Source organism: Sminthopsis crassicaudata, chromosome 3, assembly GCF_048593235.1.
Source record: "Sminthopsis crassicaudata isolate SCR6 chromosome 3, ASM4859323v1, whole genome shotgun sequence".
Classification (NCBI taxonomy): Eukaryota; Metazoa; Chordata; class Mammalia; order Dasyuromorphia; family Dasyuridae; genus Sminthopsis; species Sminthopsis crassicaudata.
Window position 1 is genome coordinate 501,468,668 of NC_133619.1, and position 22,585 is coordinate 501,491,252.

At 37.4% G+C, this 22,585-nt stretch overlaps 1 long non-coding RNA gene across 2 annotated transcripts; it reads right to left on the reverse strand.

Moving 5' to 3' along the window:
* Positions 1 to 14,994: 14,994 nt before the first annotated feature.
* LOC141563174 (uncharacterized) lies at positions 14,995 to 19,536 on the reverse strand. 2 transcript variants are annotated; one of them, XR_012488360.1, is made up of 4 exons: positions 19,253 to 19,536; positions 18,002 to 18,067; positions 16,901 to 17,009; positions 14,995 to 16,709 (listed from the first exon to the last, which is right to left on the reverse strand). It is a non-coding gene; the product is annotated as an uncharacterized LOC141563174 (long non-coding RNA). The 2 variants fall into 2 exon arrangements; XR_012488359.1 differs by having other exon boundaries at positions 14,995 to 17,009.
* Positions 19,537 to 22,585: the final 3,049 nt, after the last annotated feature.

Here is a 22,585-nt window from a genome sequence, read left to right on the forward strand (position 1 = left end):
GCAGTCATTGGGATGTCTGAGACCTGTGTGACGTGGTGCTGACTAGGTTTGTGGCACTGGCTTATACACAATAGCAGGCAACTGGTCAGCGGGTGTCCTGTTTGTCAGAGGATGAATAGGGCGGCCCAATGACAAGTCTAACAGGAAGAAGGCCTCCTGGTATCAGGCCTTTCCAAAGCATACAGGTGGACTTTACCAAGCTGCCATCAGTGGGCGTCTCAAATATCTGCTGGACCATCTGACCTTATGGGTGGAGGCCTTTCCCCTTGCCCGAGCAACTGCCTCAGCAATCGTAAAAGTACTCCTTGAGCCATTCCAGGGTATGGGTTGGTGGAGCAGGCAGATGCAGGCCAAGGCACCCATTTCACAGCTAAGATCCTCCAATCTGTGGCCCAAGCTCTAGAAATATTATGGGAGTTACACACCTCATAGCTTCTGCCCTCATCAGGTAAAGTGGAAAGGATGGATAAGGAAATTAAACAGCAACTGACTGAATTGGCTGAGACACAATTGCCCTGGACCAAGTGCCTTTCCCTTGCCTTATTAAGAATTAGAACAAACCCTGAAGAGATGTGGGATTGTCACTTTATGAATTATTGTATGGTCACCCTTATCCAAAAGGGATTCAAAATTCTTCCGTGGATCCAATATTTGAAACCAAGAATTTATTTTTAAGGAAATATGTTATGTCTTTACTGCACCATCTGAAAACTTTACAACTAAAAGGACTTATTGCTCAGACTCCTCCCTTAGGATTTCAACAGTGCATGAGTTCTAGCTTAGAGACGGGGTCCTGGTTCAGACATGGAAGGAGGACAAGCTGACCCTGAGCTGGAAAGGACCGTTCCAGATCCTCTTGACATCAGATACAGCAGTGCTACACAGGAAAGAAGGTGGACTCAGCATACCAGAATTAAAGGACTGGTGGACTCCGAGGGTGTGGACTTCCCAACTGAATGCAGAGAACGAGCTGAGACAAACACTAAAAAGGAACTGATGAACTGTGCATGTAAAATCTTGATAGTGGTATTGATCTGGGATACCTTATTGGAGCATTGCCTAAATCAAGCAGGTGCAGGGCTATGGATGGGAGAAAATAAGTGTGAATGGACTTTTACTCATTGACCAGAGAGAGTAGATATCATAGATCGCAGTAAGCATAGAAACAGAAGGAGCAAGTTAAATATTATTTGTAATGATGGGTCAGTGATTAATTGTGTCTACCAGCATTCATTAGGGGTAATGGGGACAAACTGGTGATGATCCAGATGAGGAGATTAACAAGCAATGTGTAGAGATGTTAATTAAATTTGACCACATATAAGTTCTTCATGAGGAAATATATATATATACACATATATATGTGTGTGTATATATATATATATATATACATACATATATATATATGTGTGTGTATATATATATATATACCTACATATATATATATATACAAATATATTTATGAATAACAGGGGGGACTGTGTGGGAAAAGGGTGAAGAATTTACAGCACATATTGATCAGAGACTGTTTACTAAAGTAGACCAAGCCTATTAGGCCTCAGTTTCTGCTTCTCCAGAATCACATGATTTTAGATAAGGCCTAAACAACATTCCATTGTCCAACATGGCTGAAGAAGCTATATATCACTTTGTCTAATACCAACTAGGGGTACAGTAGACTTATGTGACCAATCACAACATATAGAGGGCGGGATTTTGGAAGTTCTTTGTTTGAAATGTATAAAAGCTGTAAGCATTTTCAAGGCTCTGGCTCTATCCTGCTGTGAATTTGGCTCACAGACCAGGATGGGGTCCGCTTCTCGAGATTCTAATAAATAATTCTGCTTTCTGTGAGTGATCTCTGAGTAGTCAATTTGGGTAGGTCTTCTTGTCCCAAACATCATTGACATATAAATTTATGGAGCAAGGTTTTTTGTAGCCCTGAGTTATACATATAAACTGAAGAGCAGCATAGAAATTCAACTTACATTTAAAGCCTATTATAACACAAATGGCTTTCATACAGTGTCTTTTCCTCTGGAGACTCTCAAAGAATTTTGCTCTTGGTAGCTTTTCACAAAGTAATATTTGTTATTGTTAATATCTTGTAACACTCACAAAAACACCAAGCCATAGTGATAACAAATCTTTCTTCAAGCAAAGTAGATGTGAGCTTTTTTCTGTCTTCAGAATCAAAATGCAAATACACACATAAATATCAAATTATAGATTTATTATAGTTTCATTTTCATCACCAGTAATTGTTCCATTTAATCCCAATAATTGATTTTTCAGAGCCCTAATATGGTTGCTTTATGAGCTTGAAGGAGTGGTTACTTCACAGAGTTGGAAGGCCTGAATTTGGGGAGAGCAATAAGAAGATTCAAAGTGATGATTGCTAGTGAGATTTTTTTGTGTGTGTGTAACTGAATGTATTAATGAGTTAGACATGTCATTATCAGTTACAATCCTATATTACAGTGTTCAACCAAAGATAATTCTAAAAATTTGCATTTGAATGCATTTTTGAAATATACTCTGTTAATTTCAGATCCCATACAAAAAGGAAGAAAGACTTCTTTTAAAAAAATAAATAAAAATAAAAAGAATTTTTTTCCAAATATATTGAAAGATAGTTTTCAACATTCACCTTTGTAAAACCTTGTGTTCCAAATTTTTCTCCCTCTCCTGGTGGGGATCCATGGTTGGGAGGAGGCTAAGTAAAAGCAAAGCAAGTTAAGGAGAAGAATCAAAGCAAAGAGTTAGCAGGGATAGGAAAGATATGAGTGGGGGTGGAGGGAGGAGGAAGGTGTATGTTTGTCCATGTATGTATCTATATATGTATACATAAATATATCATTACTTAAATATAGCCTGCTTGAGGGAAGTAGGGGGAATGAAAAGGGGATAAGGAATAAAGTAATAAAAAAATGCTCAGCGAGGAACAAAAGAATAATCTACAAGGAAGTAAAGAAAAGATGGACACTCGTGAATATAATTTCTTCTATTATTAGATATTCTTTCTTAAACTGGTAATTTGTTGTTATATATTTTGAATCCTCCCCATTGGGGCACATGACAATGTTCTGTTTTATTTTGTTTGTATTCAAAAGAAAATAGAAAAAACAATTTTTTTCAGTCTCTCCCTGGCTATTGATCACTTTCCTACTGTCTAGAAACATTCTGTGTCCAGACCTCTGTTCTCAAAAAAGTCTTGATTCATCTATTTCTGCTAGTTATTATTCTATATGTCTCTTCCCTATTGCATCTAAATTCCTTAAAAAGCTATACACAATCAGTGCCTTCACTTTCTTTCTATCCAGGCTTCTCTGAAATCTCTGGAATCAGGCTTGTGACCTCATCAATTCAATTGAAACTGCTCTCTCCAAAGTAACCAGTAATCTGTTAATTGCCAAATCCAGTCACTTTTTTTCCTCAAATTAAGGTCTGACCATGTTACTCCTTCCTCCTTTAAATCAACTCTACTGGCTTCCTATATTTCCTCCTTTTCTCCCTCCTTGCTCTTTCTTTTCTTCTGTCCTTTCCTCCCTCTGTTCACATAGGGTATCATACTGAATGGGACTTACTGAATGAAGTTTTCTCAGTCTATGAAACTAGGTCACATTATTCCTATTCCCAGAGATCTACAGAGCTGCAAGATCGGATCTTGGGCCCAGGTTGCAGAAAGTCACATGATCTCAAGGCCTAGAAGACTCTAAAAGCCAAGCCACTAGGTCAGTGACAGGAAGTGATGTGACCCACAGGAAGCAGACAACATTGGTGACCATTGGTCAATGATTATTACTTCATTTTAGTCTATCCAATGAAAAGACTTGGGTCTTTTGCTATTTAACTAGTTATACTACTTCCAGCTTGTCAGGTCAACGAGCATAGTTAGGAGCTGAGATGTCTCCCAGGCTAGATAAATGCTTTCTCTTTGTACCTGAAGATGTCTCTGATTAGTTAATTTGAGGAATGGGGTCTAGCACCCTTCCCACATATTACCATTACTTACAGATGCTCTTAAAGGCTATTTTTCCTCTTTTCTCTTTTGCACCTCTGAGCTCTTCCAAGATATCTTGGCTAGATTTCTTTCTTAAGAATCAGAGCTTAAACCAAAACCAATCTGATTCTCACTGTTTACAGAGACCAAGTTCCTTTTGGTCTTTTGTTTGCATCCTGATTGACTCATATTGAATGTAAATAGCAGTCATTTCTGCTTTGGCCAGAAGTCCTGAGTGTCTTCCTCTCCCAGATTTATTTATTTGTCTGTTTGTTTGTTTAGATTGGGGGAGTGGGATTCTAGGTGAAAAAGGTGATTCCTTCCCTCAATTTCTACCTAGCCTTAATCACTGAATGGGTGCAATCTCAGTCAAACTGAGACCTGCTGAAGACCTTAGTTTAAAAAGGCCAAGGTCCCCCCAACCAAAAATTAAACTTGAAATACAAAAAATAAAAGGAGAAATCAATAATATTGAAAGTAAAAAAACTATTGAATTAATAAATGAAACCAAGAGTTGGTTTTATGAAAAAGCCAATAAAATAGATAAACCTTTGGTAAATTTGATCAGAAAAAAGAAAGAGGAAAATCAAATTGATAGTCTTACAAATGAAAAGGGGGATCTTTCCACCAATGAAGAGGAAATTAGAGAAATAATAAGGAGTTACTTTGCCCAACTTTATGCCAATAAATTTGATAACTTAAGTGAAATGGATGACTTCCTCCAAAAATATAGGCTCCCTAGATTAACAGAGGAGGAGATAAATTGCTTAAATAGTCCCATTTCAGAAAAAGAAATAGAACAAGCTATTAATCAACTCCCCAGGAAAAAATCCCCAGGGCCAGATGGATTCACATGTGAATTCTACCAAACATTTAAAGAACAATTAGCCCCAATGTTATATAAATTATTTGAAAAAATAGGGGATGAAGGAGTCCTACCAAACTCCTTTTATAACACAGATATGGTACTGATACCTAAACCAGGTAGATTGAAAACTGAGAAAGAAAATTATAGACCAATCTCCTTAATGAATATTGATGCTAAAATCTTAAATAAGATATTAGCAAAAAGACTTCAGAAAATCATCTCCAGGATAATACACTATGATCAAGTAGAATTTATTCCAGGAATGCAGGGCTGGTTTAATATTAGGAAAACTATTAGTATAATTGACCATATTAATAATCAAATTAATAAAAACCATATGATCATCTCAATAGATGCAGAAAAAGCATTTGACAAAATCCAACATCCATTCCTACTAAAAACTCTTGAGAGTAAAGGAATAAATGGACTATTCCTTAGAATAATCAGGAGCATATATTTAAGACCTTCAGTAAGCATAATATGCAATAGAAATAAACTGCAACCTTTCCCAGTAAGATCAGGAGTGAAACAAGGTTGCCCACTATCACCATTACTATTCAATATAGTACTAGAAACACTAGCCTCGGCAATAAGAGCCGAGAAAGAGATTCAAGGAATTAGAGTAGGAAATGAGGAAATCAAACTATCACTTTTTGCAGATGACATGATGGTATACTTAGAGAACCCCAAAGACTCTGCTAAAAAGCTACTAGAAATAATTCAAAATTTCAGCAAAGTGGCAGGATACAAAATAAATCCACATAAATCCTCAGCATTTTTATATATCACTAACAAAATGCAACAGCAAGAGATACAAAGAGAAATTCCATTCCAAACAAATGTTGAGAGTATAAAGTATTTGGGAATCCATCTACCAAAGAAAAGTCAGGAATTATATGAGAAAAATTACAAAACACTTGCCACAAAAATAAAATCAGATTTAAATAATTGGAAAGACATTCAGTGCTCTTGGATAGGCCGAGCGAATATAATAAAGATGACAATACTCCCCAAACTAATCTATTTATTTAGTGCTATACCAATCAGACTCCCAAGAAACTATTTCAATGACCTAGAAAAAAATAACAACAAAATTCATATGGAAGAATAAAAGGTCGAGAATTGCAAGGGAACTAATGAAAAAAAAATCAGAGGAAGGTGGTCTAAGTGTACCTGATCTAAAGCTGTATTATATAGCAGCAGTCACCAAAACCATTTGGTATTATTGGCTAAGAAATAGACCGGTAGATCAGTGGAACAGATTAGATACAAAGGACAAAAAAGGGTACATCTATAGCAATCTAATCTTTGACAAACCCAAAGATACCAACATTAGGGACAAAAATTCATTATTCGGAAAAAACTGTTGGGAAAACTGGAAATTAATATGGCAGAAATTAGATATGGATCCACACTTAACACCATATACCAAGATAAGATCAAAATGGGTCTATGATTTAGGCATAAAGAATGAGATAATAAATAGATTAGAGGAACAGAGGATAGTCTACCTCTCAGACTTGTGGAGGAGGAAGGAATTTATGACCAGAGGAGAACTAGAGATCATTATTGATCACAAAATAGAAGATTTTGATTACATTAAACTAAAAAGTTTCTGTACAAATATTACTAATGCAAACAAGATTAGAAGGGAAGTAACAAATTGGGAAAATATTTTTAAAAACAAAGGTTCTGACAAAGGTCTCATTTCCAAAATATATAGAGAACTGACCCTAATTTATAAGAAACCGAACCATTCTCCAATCGATAAATGGTCAAAGGATATGAACAGACAATTCTCAGATGAAGAAATTGAAACTATATCCACTCACATGAAAGAGTGTTCCAAATTACTACTGATCAGAGAAATGCAAATTAAGACAACTCTGAGATACCACTACACACCTGTCAGATTGGCTAAGATGACAGGAACAAATAATGATGAATGTTGGAGGGGATGTGGGGAAACTGGGACACTAATACATTGCTGGTGGAGTTGCGAAAGAATCCAGCCATTCTGGAGAGCAATCTGGAATTACGCCCAAAAAGTTATCAAACTGTGCATACCCTTTGACCCAGCAGCGCTACTACTGGGCTTATATCCCAAAGAAATACTAAAGAGCGGAAAGAGACATATATGTGCCAAAATGTTTGTGGCAGCTCTTTTTGTTGTAGCTAGAAACTGGAAGATGAATGGATGTCCATCAGTTGGAGAATGGTTGGGTAAATTATGGTATATGAAAGTTATGGAATATTATTGCTCTGTAAGAAATGACCAGCAGGAGGAATACAGAGAGGCCTGGAGAGACTTAAATCAACTGATGCTGAGTGAAATGAGCAGAACCAGAAGATCATTATACACTTCAACAACAATACTGTATGAGGATGTATTCTGATGGAAGTGGAAATCTTCAACATAAAGAAAAGCCAACTCACTTCCAGTTGATCAATGCTGGACAGAGGTAGCTACACCCAGAGAAGAAACACTGGGAAGTGAATGTAAATTGTTAGCACTAATATCTGTCTGCCCAGGTTGCATGTACCTTCGGATTCTAATGTTTATTGTGCAACAAGAAAATGATATTCACACACATGTATTGTACCTAGACTATATTGTAACACATGTAAAATGTATGGGATTGCCTGTCATCGGGGGGAGGGAATAGAGGGAGGGGGGGATAATTTGGAAAAATGAATACAAGGGATAATATTATAAAAAAAAAATATATATATATAATACATTTAATCTACAACATTAAAAAAAAAAAAAAAGGCCAAGGTCTTCCATTTCATCAAGGATCATCTCTAGTACTTTTGATCTATATCTCACCACTGAACCCAGGCTCTGGAAGGGAAAGTGAGGCAGGTGACTTTGCATAGCCCCTCCTCGCTTGAATCCAATTCACTTGCATGTCATGGCATTATCTCCCTGTGTCATGGTCCTCTTAGAGAATGAAGGACAAACAACAACCTCTGTGAGAATGAAATACAAAATCTGCTATTTGGCTTGTAGAGATTTTCATACCCTGATCCTTTCTTACCTTTCCAATTTTTTTTACATTTTCCTCCTCATCAAATATTCTATCACCTAGTGACACTGGCTTTCTTGTTAGTTCTCATTCTGTGAGTTTTTACTTCTTGTTTATCATTCCTAGAGTGTTGTTCTTTTTTCCCTCTCTCTGGCTTCATTCAAGTCCAATATAAAATCCTATCTTCTGCAAGAAATCTTTCTTGTTCCTACTTAATTTTAGTGCCTTCTTGCAAATTTTTGCAGTTGCATTGTCAATTTATCTTGAATATATCTTATTTGTGCATACTTATTTGACTATTGTGTCCACACACCGTGGCCATCATTATAAAGGAGATTCCTGAGGGCACAGATTGTTTTTATCTTTCTTTAAAGGTGTTCCCAGCACTTATCCTGGTATGTAATAAATTCAGCAAATGCTTTATGATTGTTGATCCTGGGGCATCAGAATTATACCTTTAGACTATAAATATTGGAGATGTGGTAGTTAAATTCAATTCTAAACCAGTACACCTGTTGAAGATAGTTGAAGAAAGGAGTCAAGGCCCCAATCATTGCTCTCTTCCTATTCCCCACAAAGGTGCAAATCATGGTCTCACTTAGAGAGAGGTAGGCCAGATTCCAGATCAGATATTTCTTTATGCAACACGTGAGTCAAACCATTCTTATATTATGTAGCAACCACACGTAAAGTTTACACAGACAAAGGATAAGATGGACAAGATGTTCTTGCTGGGTCTCTCTTTATTCTTCCTTTTGCAAGGTGAGACATAGGATATTGTGCTGGATTATTGCTCCAGGGGGTCTCTCCCATATTTTCTCCAAGCCCAAGCCAGAATATCAGATGAGGGGTGAGATATTAGAAAAGACTCCATATTTTTCCCAGACCTTTCCCTTCCTTTGAGGTCCTACGCTTCTTCCCTTAGCTTTCCCTAGGTCTACACATCAGTTGGGAATTGAGACATAACCAAGTGTGGCTGGACAAGAGTGAGTGATCTGAAGGTAATGTAACACATTCTATGTTGCCTCCAAGGTGGGGAGCCAAAATTCGGTAAAAGACGAAAGGAAGTTGTGTGTGCTACCTGTGAAAGATTTAAAAAAGGTTCCTGTTTGGAAGGTGAAGGCTACTGCATTACAAAGATTAATAAAGGATGCAGAAGCCAGTCTTTCTATGCCTACTCTGAAGAGATTAAAGGTGAGGAAACCAGTGCATCAGTCTCTGCTGCCCTTGTTTATTAATCTATGGGTTGATGGGTGGGGTTCCTATTAATGAATGAAATCTTAAGGAGTGTGGGCAATGTAGCTACCAAGTTGGAATGAGAGGAGTGACAGCTTGTCTTTATATAGAACTGTGAGCTTCATGACAGTTCAGTGAGAGGTATAATAGTATTTGTTGTATCACAAGTATTATTATCCCTGTTTTATAGATGAGGAAAAATGAAACCCAGAAAGATTAAGCCACTTGACCTAGGTCACATAATTAGGATATGTCTAAGAATATTCCTTTTCTGTCTATAAATTTCAAATAAAGGATGGCAAATCTGGAGTGGAATTTCTCTAGTAGCGTATGATCTGAGGCTGAGGAAGCCTCTTCAAAAATGAATACTTCTCCCTTCCTAGGGTGGGAATATACTCATGCTAAACTGGAATGTGTTGAAAAATGCGGAGAACCTGTAGAATTCCTGGCTTGGTATCGTTTGGTGAACATTTGCTGTTCAGACAAAAACCAGTGCAATATAGGATATTCACTTGCATGATTTCTCAACAGAAATGTGTTGAAATGTAACCTTCTCAATCCCACTGTGATAATAGCTTTTGTGCCCACCTATCCTTACCCCCTCCCCATCTTCCGCATTCTGGCTGCTTCTAGCCCTGCTACCCTTTAGGGCCATGACTGGCTCTGTAATTGTGGGATGGAGTTAAATGGAAGAGCCTATCTATTGCTCTGAAACTTGACCATGTTAAGTTTTTGCATTTTGTCTTATGTTATCCTTTCCCTTCATTTTCAAGTAAAATTTTCTTTGTTTCAGTTGAATAAAAGCAAAAATCATTTTCATTCATGTCTAGGCCAGGAGAGTTGGGGATCACCAGGATATTCTTGGGAGATTGGGGAGGGTCAGGCAGATAAATAAATCCAGGGTAAGTGTTTCTTAAAAAGGAAAGCACACTTCAGGTGGTCTGAATCTGGCTTTGGGCTATGACTACTTCTCTTAATGTGGTTCATTTCATTTTGAATCTATGAACAGATGCAGATGTTCTGAGAAATGTTAGAAAACAAAGGATTACACATAGGCCTGGAGACTACATGGAGGCTTTTTGTCACTTTGGCCCCTAGTATCTATCCTCTCTTCTCCTCTGGATCATTTCTAGAATATCATTCTAACCCTGACCCAAAGCTCATTTGTATGAAACTGCAGGGCAGGGTCTTCATCTCCACCAAGGAGAGAGTACCATGCCAATGAACTTTGGAACAGCAGCTACATCATTATGCCTGAATGAACGTCAATACCACTGAAATTTCATGGATTAAACCATAAGTGAAATGTTCAGAATAGAGAACAAAAAGAGATAATCAACAGACAAGGCCACCCTGTAGGACACAGTGATAAGCTGCTCCCCTAAAAGCCCTGGAATACTGATCAGCTATCAGCAACTTAGCAGCCAGTGAGGTAGCAGTGAGGTATTACAGGATGATTTGGGTTCACAGTGGATGATAATACAAGAATGCTCTTGTGCATAATCATGCAAAAAAAGTGGGAGTTATATGCAGGTTTTATAAGAAGAGATCCAGTAGCCAGAAGATTACTTTTGATAGTGAAATTGGCACACTATCATTCCTCATTAAGAGGATTTTATCCAACTAAGCTAGATTGATGTGTTTGGTCCAAGAAGTTCCTAGTAAAACAAATGTGTGGAGTTTGAGGATGTGATTTTTTTCCCTAGGGTAGTGAATATAGCAAAAAGTCTTACTTTGAGGAACTATAGGAATGAAACAGCAATTAAAATACGTGTGACAGTAAAAGAATCAGCACAAGATTCCATGCCTTCAGCCTACTGAATAAAAAAGGGAATTTAATAATATGTATTTATAGCAGATAATTACCAAGTCTAGCCTTACACCATTAAGGAAATGTCTTACTTAGACATTCTCATATCTCACAAACCACAATATCTATAAACATCTCTCATACTCAGCATACTCAAGATTAAACCATTATTTGATATATCCAGGTCTAACAACTATTTTCTTTTCTAGAAAATTAAAAGAAAGGTAACTTTTCCTTATCTCTTATCATCTACTTTTCTGTCAAGTTCAGGAATAAAAGAAACATTCTGTCCCTAGATGACAGAATATGAGAAATAAGAGATCATAGAAATGATTTATTGTGATCCATTCATACCCTCTCACAAGATCAAAATTTCAGACTTGGTAGGGTATTGGGAAGCCACATCAGTACCCAAAAAGAATCCTTAATACCATATGCTCAATAAGTGGTGAAGTTAACATATAGCCATTTTTAAAAACACTACTATGAGGTAAACAAACAAAAAAACCTGTTAAGACTATTCCACTTTTGTATAGTTTCAGTTCTGAGGAAATTTCTTAATAGCAAGTAAGAATTTCTCTCCTCAGAACTTCTTATTCCCTCCAGTTCTTTCCTCTGTGGCTTGGTGATACTATGGATAGAACACTCATTTTGGAATCAGGAAGAGTCATCTTCATGAGTTTAAATTCAACTTCAGACACTTACTATGTGATCCTGGGCAAGTCAATTAACCTTGTTTGCCTCAATTTTTTTTTCATCTATAAAATGAGTTGAAGAAGAAAATGGCAAAACTTTCCAATATCTTTGCCAAGGAAACCCCAAATGAGGTCATGACTGAATAGCAATAACAATATCTCTTTTATGTGATAGCTTTTCAAGTATTTCAAGTTATCTTGAGTTTTCTGAACCCTCTCTTCTTCAAAGTATACATTCTGATATCCTTTCACTGATATTCAAATGATATGAAATTGATACCTTTCACCATTTTACTTTTGACCTTCTTTTATTAATCTCCTTTCTAATGTAGCACCTGGAAGCATCCCCCAACTTATAAAGTGAGTACCTGCAACAAGAATTTAAGATACTATAGGACTCTTCATTCAGTTAAAACTATAAATCATTGTTTTTGCTAATTGTGTTTATGTTTCTATTTAATTAAAAAAACAATTCACTGTAGTAATAAAAAGGGTGTAGTAATAAAAGTGACAATGAAACATTTCCCTCATGTGCTAGGCTAGGGAAATACAACATCAATGGAAATTCCAGAGCAAATACTCTTGGACATTATAAAAGGAGAGGTATTTACACACAGAATATATCCAATATACAAGCATGGGGTTCACCAATCTCTGAAGTCATCAAACATCTCCATTGTTATTTTCTGGTATGCAGCCTCACTTGAATGTATAGTCTTTGCAAGATCTACAGGTGTAATGTCCAGGCTACCTCTCTGGTGGGCCTTGGGATCAGCCTGAGGCCTTGAGCTTAATGGGGGAGTGAAGTGAAGGAGGTAGGAGAGCAGACATGTGGCTGGTCAAAGATAGAGTCTGGATTCTGGAGTTTAGAGCCTGAAGTCTCTGTGGCTAAGATCTCCCCAACTGAGAGAGCTAGAGTTCTCTGTGATTCCTTTAAATACTCCAGTACAGTCACATCACTACCCCCACAGATCATGCCCAATTAAACTTGAACATGCACCAACTTGTCAAGAGAGCCATCATATCACCATATTACCTTAAGTGTATGTATTTGACTAGAGTGAATACATCAGTAGCTAGAGAATTATTATCCCATCAACTATACTGAATCTTACGTATACCTTTTCAGAGTTCCACCCTCTACATACAGGTATCTTACTTTGTCTCTGCCAGGTTATTATTCTGTGGTAGTCTCATATAGCAACTGACTGACAGTGCTCCTTTGACCCTAAAGTCACTCCTACATATAGGTCTGAATTTGTACAGCTTCAAACTATTTGAAATTCTCAGTTAAGGCAGAATGTCTTCTCCCTAAAAAGTAGAATTGACAAAGTCATCACTTTTGCTTTGTAAAATCCAGCTCTTTTAAAGAAAGTTCCACCACTTCCAAGCATCAGACAAGGCAGGGCCGGGGGTGGGGGGGGCGAGGGGGGGTAAGGGAATAGAACAACTTTTCTTTCAAAAGATGGAAGCAGAAAGTGATGGAGACACTAAAAAGGGAGCTAAAGTAGATCTATCCATCTCTCTAACCCTTGGATCAAAAGGATATTTCAACTCCATAATACTCCACAATACAGATGACAAGCTATTTTTGGAAAACACAACTAACTTATGCCTTTAGGAAACAGTATACCTTGGTTGCATGGTCACCAAGGGCATATATCCTATCAATATCCTCAGATATTCAGATCAGAAATTCCTCAGGCCTTCAATCTGATTAGCAGCATTCTTTACTTTAATTCATATATGTGACCAGAAAAAGTCTGTCTTACATCTGGAAGCATTAATATTCCCTTCCTGGAGAGAAATAGAAACAAGAACTGAGAACACCCTGATCAAAAAAGCAACACATAAAAATACCTTCTCAAGACTTGAGGTTGATATATATTGCTCCTCTTGGCCTTTGAAAGGACTCTTGCCTTAAATAGGAATGCTTACCTGAAATAAGAATTTACAAAAATACAGAACAAGAGTGAACTCCAGTGAGGAAGATCAGACCTCTCTATATACCTCCTATTCTTCTAAAACAGATCTTTATAAAAGATCATAATCCAATAAGGGTATTACTGCTGAAAAATTATAAGACTGGGATGACTTGCTGCATTGTGTCCACTTAGGAGGTCTGACGCTTAAGAATCCAGATAGGGCAGCTAGCTGGCACAGTGGGTAGAGCACCAGCCCTGAACTCAGGAGGACCGGAGTTCAAATCTGGTCTTAGACACTTAACACTTCCTAGCTGTGTGACCCTGGGCAAGTCACTTAACCTTAGCCTTAGAGGGAAAAAAAGAATCCAGATAAAAAGCATCACAAAGTGAACTACAAATCTCAAGGTTCCTCAGTAGGAGTGAATCAAGGACAGAGAAATTATCCAAAAATATCTTGTCTCTCCTCTTGACCATTAGATCATGATACACATGGTTCAAAGTCTGAGGCTAACCCATCCCCAAAGCTCAGTGCTACTTATTCATCTTCTCTGACCTCACACTTAGGGCTGAAGGAATTAAAACATACCTGTTCATCTTACTATTACACCTTTAGATGCTTTTAAAATCTGCTCTACTCTGAGTACTGAGGATCAGCATTTGTTCTCCAGAAGCACACCATGTCATAAATGAACTTACTTTGCTCCATACCTTTGAAAATGAGGAAAGGATTAGCAGAACCCTATTAGGCGTTTCTACACTCCTTACTACAACATCCACATTCACATATATACATATATACAACATACAAACACCTCTCTCTTTCCCCAAGTATTCTTAAAATGTGATGAAGGGAAATAGATTTTCTTCATCATGTTATTACATGTTGTTTCTCATTCTCATTTCTCATATTTCTCATCTTTCAAGAATGTGTCATCAGAGAAGAGAATCACAAAATTGTTAATCTCAGTGAAGACAAAACTCTTTCTCTCCTAACTTTCATGCTATTTGAACAGTTGGCTCACTTTACTTTTTCTTCAAAACCTTTTGAAAATATGTACAGAGTCTGGAGGAAGTAAGAGCCAAATGGTACTTTAAGAGATTGAGTAATACATAATCATAAATAATAGTGCTAAAAGGAACCATAAAGATCCATGTTTTATTTCCTTATTATTTAGAAAAGTGATATTCAAGGAAATCAAACATATTAATGTGAAATAACATTCTGTTATTTACCACAATTTGTTCATCTGTTCCTTAATTTATGGGCAACTATTTATTGTTTATATCTTTTTTATAATAAAAAGTAAAACATTCTTTGCATATATATATATATGTATACATATGTATCTTCTTTATTTAGAAAAATCTTCTACTATAGATGTTTTTTATATATACAGATCTTTTATTTCTTTCTTTTTCCTCCTTGGTATGTAAACCTAACAATCATAGCACTGGATCACAGGTTTGCACACATGGAACAGGATTTTGACAAATGAAATCACTTCCTCAGAGCATGCTCTACCTGCTGCCAGCCCACATGGAAGAGGCTGAGGAGCCTGCTTCCAGAAAGGTGTGATGATGTGTGATGAAGGAACTAGATCCCTGTTTTATAGAATGCTGTAACTTTAACATTTGGACATTCTATATAACTGGTTCCAGTATAATAAACATATAGCACAGAGGAAGGACTTTCGAGTGATGACTGAGGCTGAAAGGGCTGGGTGGCTGGGCGATTCATTGAAAAGCCAGTGTGGATGTATTCAAATTAGGCAAGAACTGTTCTGAGTCCTCAGTGGAAGAAAGACATCGGGTCTTTACCTCCCAGTCTAAACAGCTTCCATGTGATCTGTGAGCAAAGGGACCTATTGTTGGCTTTTTTCTCTGCTGAATCAACTATTCTCTGCTTTTAAGTGAAGACATGTGGAAGAATGCTTTGACCTTGTGAGTTTCAAAAGGTCAGAATGGCTGATCTCAGATTTCTAGGAACTGGAGAACACTCCAGATTTTTAAATGAACAAGCATAGGGGAGACTGAAGCATGAGCCCCTTACAGAGACCTGCTTGATCATTCTCATGGGGAGGCAGAGACTAATCTCCATAGGTTTTGCCACATTTGGAAATTAACTCAGTGGGACAAATACATTGTATGAACCAGGGATTAAGGCGATTGATAGAAGAGGAGATTGTTATACTCTGTCTTTAGTTTGAGGATAAGGTAGGGGAATTGCTTTGTAACATATTCCTGCTATGTCTTTGTAGCAAATGTTCCATTGTAAAAATGTAACTAATGTTAATTGGTTCAATGATATTTGAGTCTTCATCACAGGAAACTGACATGCCCTTTCCATGAAGAGGAATTTACTAGAATGAGGGCTCAAACCAATATCTGAGAGAAACTTTCAGGGATACCTGCAAAATCTTAATAGGAAGATGTAGTTTCATTGTATGAGTTAGGAAGAGAATACTCATAATGATGAGGGAAGAGGGATGGAGAGGTTGGGCAGGAATGGGTGAGCTTGTTCTCTCCAAGGCCTGAGTTCGGTGCAAAAGAATTCCCTAAACCCAAAGGTTATGGTAAAAAAAAAAAAAGCTTTATTGTTAAGGAAACACCGAGAGGGATTCTCTTGGCAAGCATATCATTCTCAAGAAAGAAGTGATCTGCAAAGAATAATTTTCTGAAGACCCATTTTATGCATGAGTCTAAGGGAAGTCTCAGGTAAATGTGAAATCTTGCCTGGAGTTGTGACTTCCCTAGGAAAGCTTATCTTGCTATGAGAAGATGCAAGACCATTTGTGTTTGTAGATCAAAGGAGACATTTTGGGATATTTTACATAATTTTACAGAGCTCACTCAGGTCCTACAGAGTTTACTCTCATCATCTCCCCTTTCAAGCAATAAGCACAAATTCTTTTGGAAAAGGGTCGAGGGTCACAGGTCTTCCATAGCTACTTTCTGATGAGAGTGGTCATAGAGCTAGCCCAAATGGGGGATTGTTCTTGGAGGAGAGAAACGAGATCTGAAAATGGCAACTGCAGCATCCAGTGGAGGTTGAGTTTGCCCATCAGTCTCTCATGATCCCCAGGTCACAGGAGAAGCTGAAAGTTTGCAGCTTGAACTGATTTGAAACAAATCTCATGAGCAATCTGAAAATACAGGCACCAAATAGGAGTGAAAGGATAATAATTAGAAAAGGAGCTAGTACAGGGGCCAGTAGGGACCATATCCAGGAATCCCACCCAGAGGAAGACTGGGGAGGCATGAGAAACTGCTCATGGATGTAGGCATTCCTCTTAACAGGCCCCTTAGAAACATTGGAGTGGAATGGACAACTTACTTTGCAGAGGAGAGTATGTCCCTTTGGTGCACAGATAGTACCTGAGGTCAGATTTTGCAGTAGTCTTCTGGTTGCTCAGCCCCATGGATGAGTATAGTCACATAGCATTCTATTAATTGGAATGTTAGTTTTCAGGAGTTACAGAGGAGCTTTAATAAGGGGCTATAGAAGCACTCTGAGTGAGTTTGCCAGGATAATCCCAGAATGGGTTCCCCATAGTTACCCTTTAGGGAGGCACATAGGTGCACCTGATCTATAACCCACTTGTGCAGCTGGTGCAAGCTGCTGAGGTGACACTGTAGCAAGTTTAAGAGAGATCACTCTCGATTGCACCAAGCAGTATTGGTGGTACAGGTCAATGACCCTAGCCATTATGAGAAACAGCGACAACCACTGTCTCTGTGATGTGGTGATGTGTAGATATGAGATCCTTCCCAGCCAGAAAACAAGAGACAGTTGGGTCAGAATAGTTGCCTTGGGGTTTAGCTAGTACAAAAATGGGTGGCGTCCAGATAGGAGATAATGACAAGTGGGCATGGTACCTTTGCAAAGAATGCATTAGGCCACATCTGTGGGCCACCCTGGAGGGTGGTGATGGCACACCCAACAATCCTGGACAACCCCATTCCCTGCAGAGTTCCCTAGTCTGACCAGGAAGTTGTCATCCCACTGGCGAGGGCCCACAGAGTAAGACCAGGAAAGCTGGAGAGAGAGCATAAGGAGTAGAGTCCTCATGATGAGAAGGGAAGAAGATTATAGGCAATTTCACTGTTCCTTCTCCAGAGATTTCTCAGGATCTTTGCAGAAGAGAAACTTCAGATCCTCTATAGGCTCAAAGGAATACACTGAGGTATCTGAATAAAGAGGTATATTTCCTCATGGCTTCTACCAGGTGACCCTGAAAGAGGGCAAGGTTTTCCTCAGCTGCTTGGGTTATCTCCCTAAGCTTGTCATAATTAACTTGCTTTTTAATCCCTTTTTTCATGCTCTTGATGAGACAGGGTAGGAGACGATGTCTCTTCTCTCTGTCCCTGCTTCCCTCCTGGTATTTCCACTCAGGGTCTGAAAGGGGCATGGCAATGGCCCCTGCTTGATACCTACCAAGGGAAGAGGCAGCCATGTCATCTCCAGACTTCTGGGCCAGATTCCAGATCTCCTTTTTCTCTTCTATGGTATAACAAGAAGAGATAATGATATTAACATCTCTCCAGGACAGATTGTACTGGAGGATAATGTCTTTAAATCCCTCAGTATACTTGGTGGGATCCTCAGAATATCTGCCCAGTTTCTCCTTAATTTGGAAAAGGTCTGACATGGAGAAGGGCATCTGCACTCTAAGAGTTCCATCCCCGAGGGTTGTCAACTTCCCTCAAGAGGCAGAGTTTAGAGGAAGTAGCCAAATCAAGGTCCTGAGCAGCAGCTATGGCTGAATCAGACTCATGGGGAGGAGTAAGGGAAGGATAGAGGCTTGGGGGCAGGACAGCCTCAGAAGGAAGTGGGAGGCAGCGGGATGAGGAGAAGGAAGCACAGCTTCTCCTATGAGAAGGACTAAGCAATAGGATACTCCCAAAGTCCAGCTCTGGGGGAAAGGGGAGTTGGAAAGCGTGGGATCTGAGGTCCCACCCCCTTCCTCCCCCCCGTCTGATAAGGGGGTGGCTCTAGAGGCAATTTGGGAGCATCCTGCTGAGGGCCACTGGGTGGAGCCGATGCTCCTTGCACCCCCCAAAGGAGTGGAAAAGAGGGGGTCATTTAGGGGATCAGTTTCTATCTCCAGTTCCCCTGCAGTAAACTTACTTGCAATTTCTGCAATTTAATCTTAATTTAGGATCCTGAGACAGACCCATGAAGGTCTGAACCTAAGGAATCTCAGTCCATCTACCTTGTCTCCTGCAAAATAAGTCTAGTTCCCTAACAGTAGTGAAATTGATTAAGCCATTAATTAGCCATGCCTCCTGGTTGTATAATTTATATTGAGGCTATACAGTATTGCAAAAATAGATGAGCTTTTTCAATTTTAAATCTCTCAAGTTGAATTTGTCCCTATTTTTAAAGAGACAGCCTAAGGGAGAATCTTTAGGAATGGAGAAAGGAAGCTGACCCATCCTGCCACAAACTCCAAGCTTTTCCAATTCTATAGCTCTTGTCTGCTCTAGGTGTCTCCAGAGAGACAGAAAGATGTGACAAAAGCTCTCCTCAGTAAGAGGGCTATTTGTTACCCTGCAGAAGTTTGTCCAAGCCTCTTTGGAAAGTCATATCTGCACGAGTGCCAGGCTCTGGGAAGCTCCAATGTACATGCCTCAGGGAAGTTGAGCTGTCCCCTGCTATAGAAAAAAGGTGGTATGGTGAGCTTACCTCAGCCAGAAAAACCCTTGTGAATGAAAACCTCTTGGAAGGGCCACAAAAGAGGGATGAAAAGGTTGGGCAGGAATGGGTGGGGTTCCTCCTCTCCAAGATTCAAGTTTGGAGCAATGGAATTCACTAAACCCACAAGGCTATGGTAAAATAAAAAAAAAAAAGCTTTGTTGTTAAAGAAACACCAAGAGGGATTCTCGTGGTGAGAATATGATTCTCAAGAAAGAAGTGATCTGCAAAGAGTCATTTTCTTGCATGAGTCTAAGGGAAGTTTCAGGTAAATGTGAAATCTTCCCTGGAGTTGTGACTTCCCAAGAAAGATTATCTTGCTCTGAGAAGATGCAAGACCATTTGGGTTTGTAAATGAAAGGCGACATTTTTGGGTGATTTTACATAATTTTACAAGGCTCACTCAAGTCATACAGAGTTTACTCTCATCAATAACTTATAAAGGCTGTTCACTCTTTGACTTTAACAATTGAACCAATTCACAGTTCCACTAAAAGTTTATTGGTAAGCTTGTCTTCTCACATTTTCTTGAGCAATTGCTCTTTTCCTCCCTAGTCATCTTTTTCAATCTGAGGAATCTGAGATAGAACAATAAAGTTGTTTTAATTTGTATTTCTATTCATGATTTTGTTCATAATTATTATTCATCATTTGTTCATTTTTTAAATCATTTGTTCATAATGGTTGTGGATAGTTTGTTTCATTCTCTATTATATGCTGTTCTAAATAAATAATAGAGAAATGCAAATTTAAAAAAACTCTAATGTACATTACATTCACCAGATTGGCTAAGATGATAAAAAGAAAAATGACAAATATTAAATGGGATATGGAAAAAAAACTGGTACACCAATAAACCATAGGTAGAACTAGTCTAGCCATTCTGGAAAGCAAATTTTTTGGAACTTTCCCCCAAAAAAACCACTATTAAACTGTGCATATCCTGTGATGTAGCAATTCTGCTACTAGTTCTATATCTCAAAGAAGGAGAACACCTCCCCCCCAAAAAGAGGGAAAGGACTCATAAGTACAAAAATATCAAGAATGCTTGTCAATTAGGGAATAGCTGGATAAATTATGGTATATGAAAGTAATGGAATACTATTGTGTTTTAATAACAAAATTAAAGCAATTATTAAGAACTATTTTATCCAATTGGATGCCAATAGATCTAAGTGAAATGGGATGAATTATTTATAAAAACATAAAGAGGAAATAGAATTATTAAATAACCTTATGTTAGAAAAAAAAATCCATCAATGAGCCATCAATGAGCTCCCTGAGAAAAAGTTCACAATTAAATTCTACCAAATATTTAAAGAAAAAGTGCCCAGCACTAGATAAATTCACAAATAAATTCTACCAAATATTTAGTATTAATTCCAATACTATGTAAACAAGTTGGAAAATAGGCAAAGAATGAGATCCTTTCAAGATGCAAATATGGTGCTTAATACATACACCAGAAAGAGTCAAAACAGATAAAGAAAACTATAAATAAATTTCTCTAATGAATATCAATGCAAAAAAAAATTAAAACAAAACACTAGCAAGAAGATTATGGCAACATATCACAAAGATTAATGAGTTGGATTTTATATCGGGAATGCAGAGCTAGTTCAGTGCTAGGAAAAGTATCAGCATAATGGAGTTATCAATAACAAAACCAATAAATAAGATAATCATCTCAATAGAGCAGAAAAGGCTTTTGACAAAACACAACTTATTCCTGTTTTTTAAAAAATCCTCTAGAAAACATAGTAATAAATGGAGTTTTCCTTAAAACATTAAAAAGTAGTATTTCTCTGAAACCAATATATCAAGTTCTGAGCTAGAAACCTTGCTAAGTGAAGAAGGATGCCAATTATCATCATTATTCTTTAATATGGTATTAGCAATGCTAGCTATAACAATAAATGGAGGGGGGAGAGAAATTGAAGGAACTAAAAGAGGCAATAAGAAAACAGAACTGTCATTCTGTAAATGGTATGATGGTATAGTTGGAGAACACCAGAAAAATCAACTAAAAACCAGTTGAAATAATTAACAACTTTAACAAAGTTACAGAATATAAAATAAGCCCACATAAATCATCAGCATTTCTCCATATTACCAATAAAACTTATCAAGAAGAGATAGAAATAAAAATTCCATTTAAAATAATTATATAATATAAAATACTGGGGAATCTATCAACCAAGGCAAACCCAAGAATTATATAAATACAATTACAAAACACTTTTCCACACAAGCATAGTTTTATAAAAATAATTGGAAATTTTTTCATTTGGTCAAGCCAATATAATAAAAATTACAATTCTGCCTAAATTAATATATTTATTAAGTGCCATACCCATCAAAATGCCAAAAGTATTTTACAGAGCTAGAAAAAATAATAAAATTTATGAAGAAGAGCAAATGATCAAGAATATCAAAGGCATCAATGGGGAAAAAAAAACCTAGTCTGGCTAAAAGATGGAGTGGTGAATCAGTGAAATAAATACATAGCAGGATAAACAATACATAGTAGGAAATGATGATAGTAATCTAATGTTTGATAAATACAAAGATACAAACTTCTGGAATAAGAATTTAACTATTTGACAAAAACTGCCAGGAAAACTGAAAAGCAGTTTGGCAGAAACTAAGTATAGACCAACATTTCATATTTAAACATAAAAAATGACAAAGCAAATTAGCGGACCTATGGATCAATGTACAAGAGAAGAATTTAGGATTGAACAAAGACAGAGAGTATTATCTGATATAAAATAGATTATTTTTAACTACATTAAATTATAAGGATCATGTGTAAAACAAAACCAATATATTCAAGATTAGAAGGAAAACAGAAAACTGGAGAAAAGTTTTACATCACATTTCTCTAATAAAGGCATCATTTCTCAAATACAGAGAACTGAGTCAAATTTTGAAGAATATGAGTCCTTCCCTAATTGATAGTCTAAGGATAAGAATAAGCAGTTTTTTGAAGAATTCAAAGCTATCAACAGTCATATAAAAAATTCTCTCACTATTGATTACATAAATGCACATAAAAACAACTCTAGGGTACTACCTCACAATTATCAGGTTGGATAATATGACAAAAAAAAAGAAAAATGACAAATGTTGGAGGTGATGTGATAAAATTGGGACACTATGGCACTGTTAATGAAATTGTGAACTGATTCAATGACACTGGAGAGTAATTTGCAACTATTCCCAAATGGCATATCTTTTGACCTAGCAATGCAACATCTAAGTCTGTAGTCCAAAGAAAAAGGAAGATAAGGAAGGAAGGAAGGAAGGAAAGAAGGAAGGAAG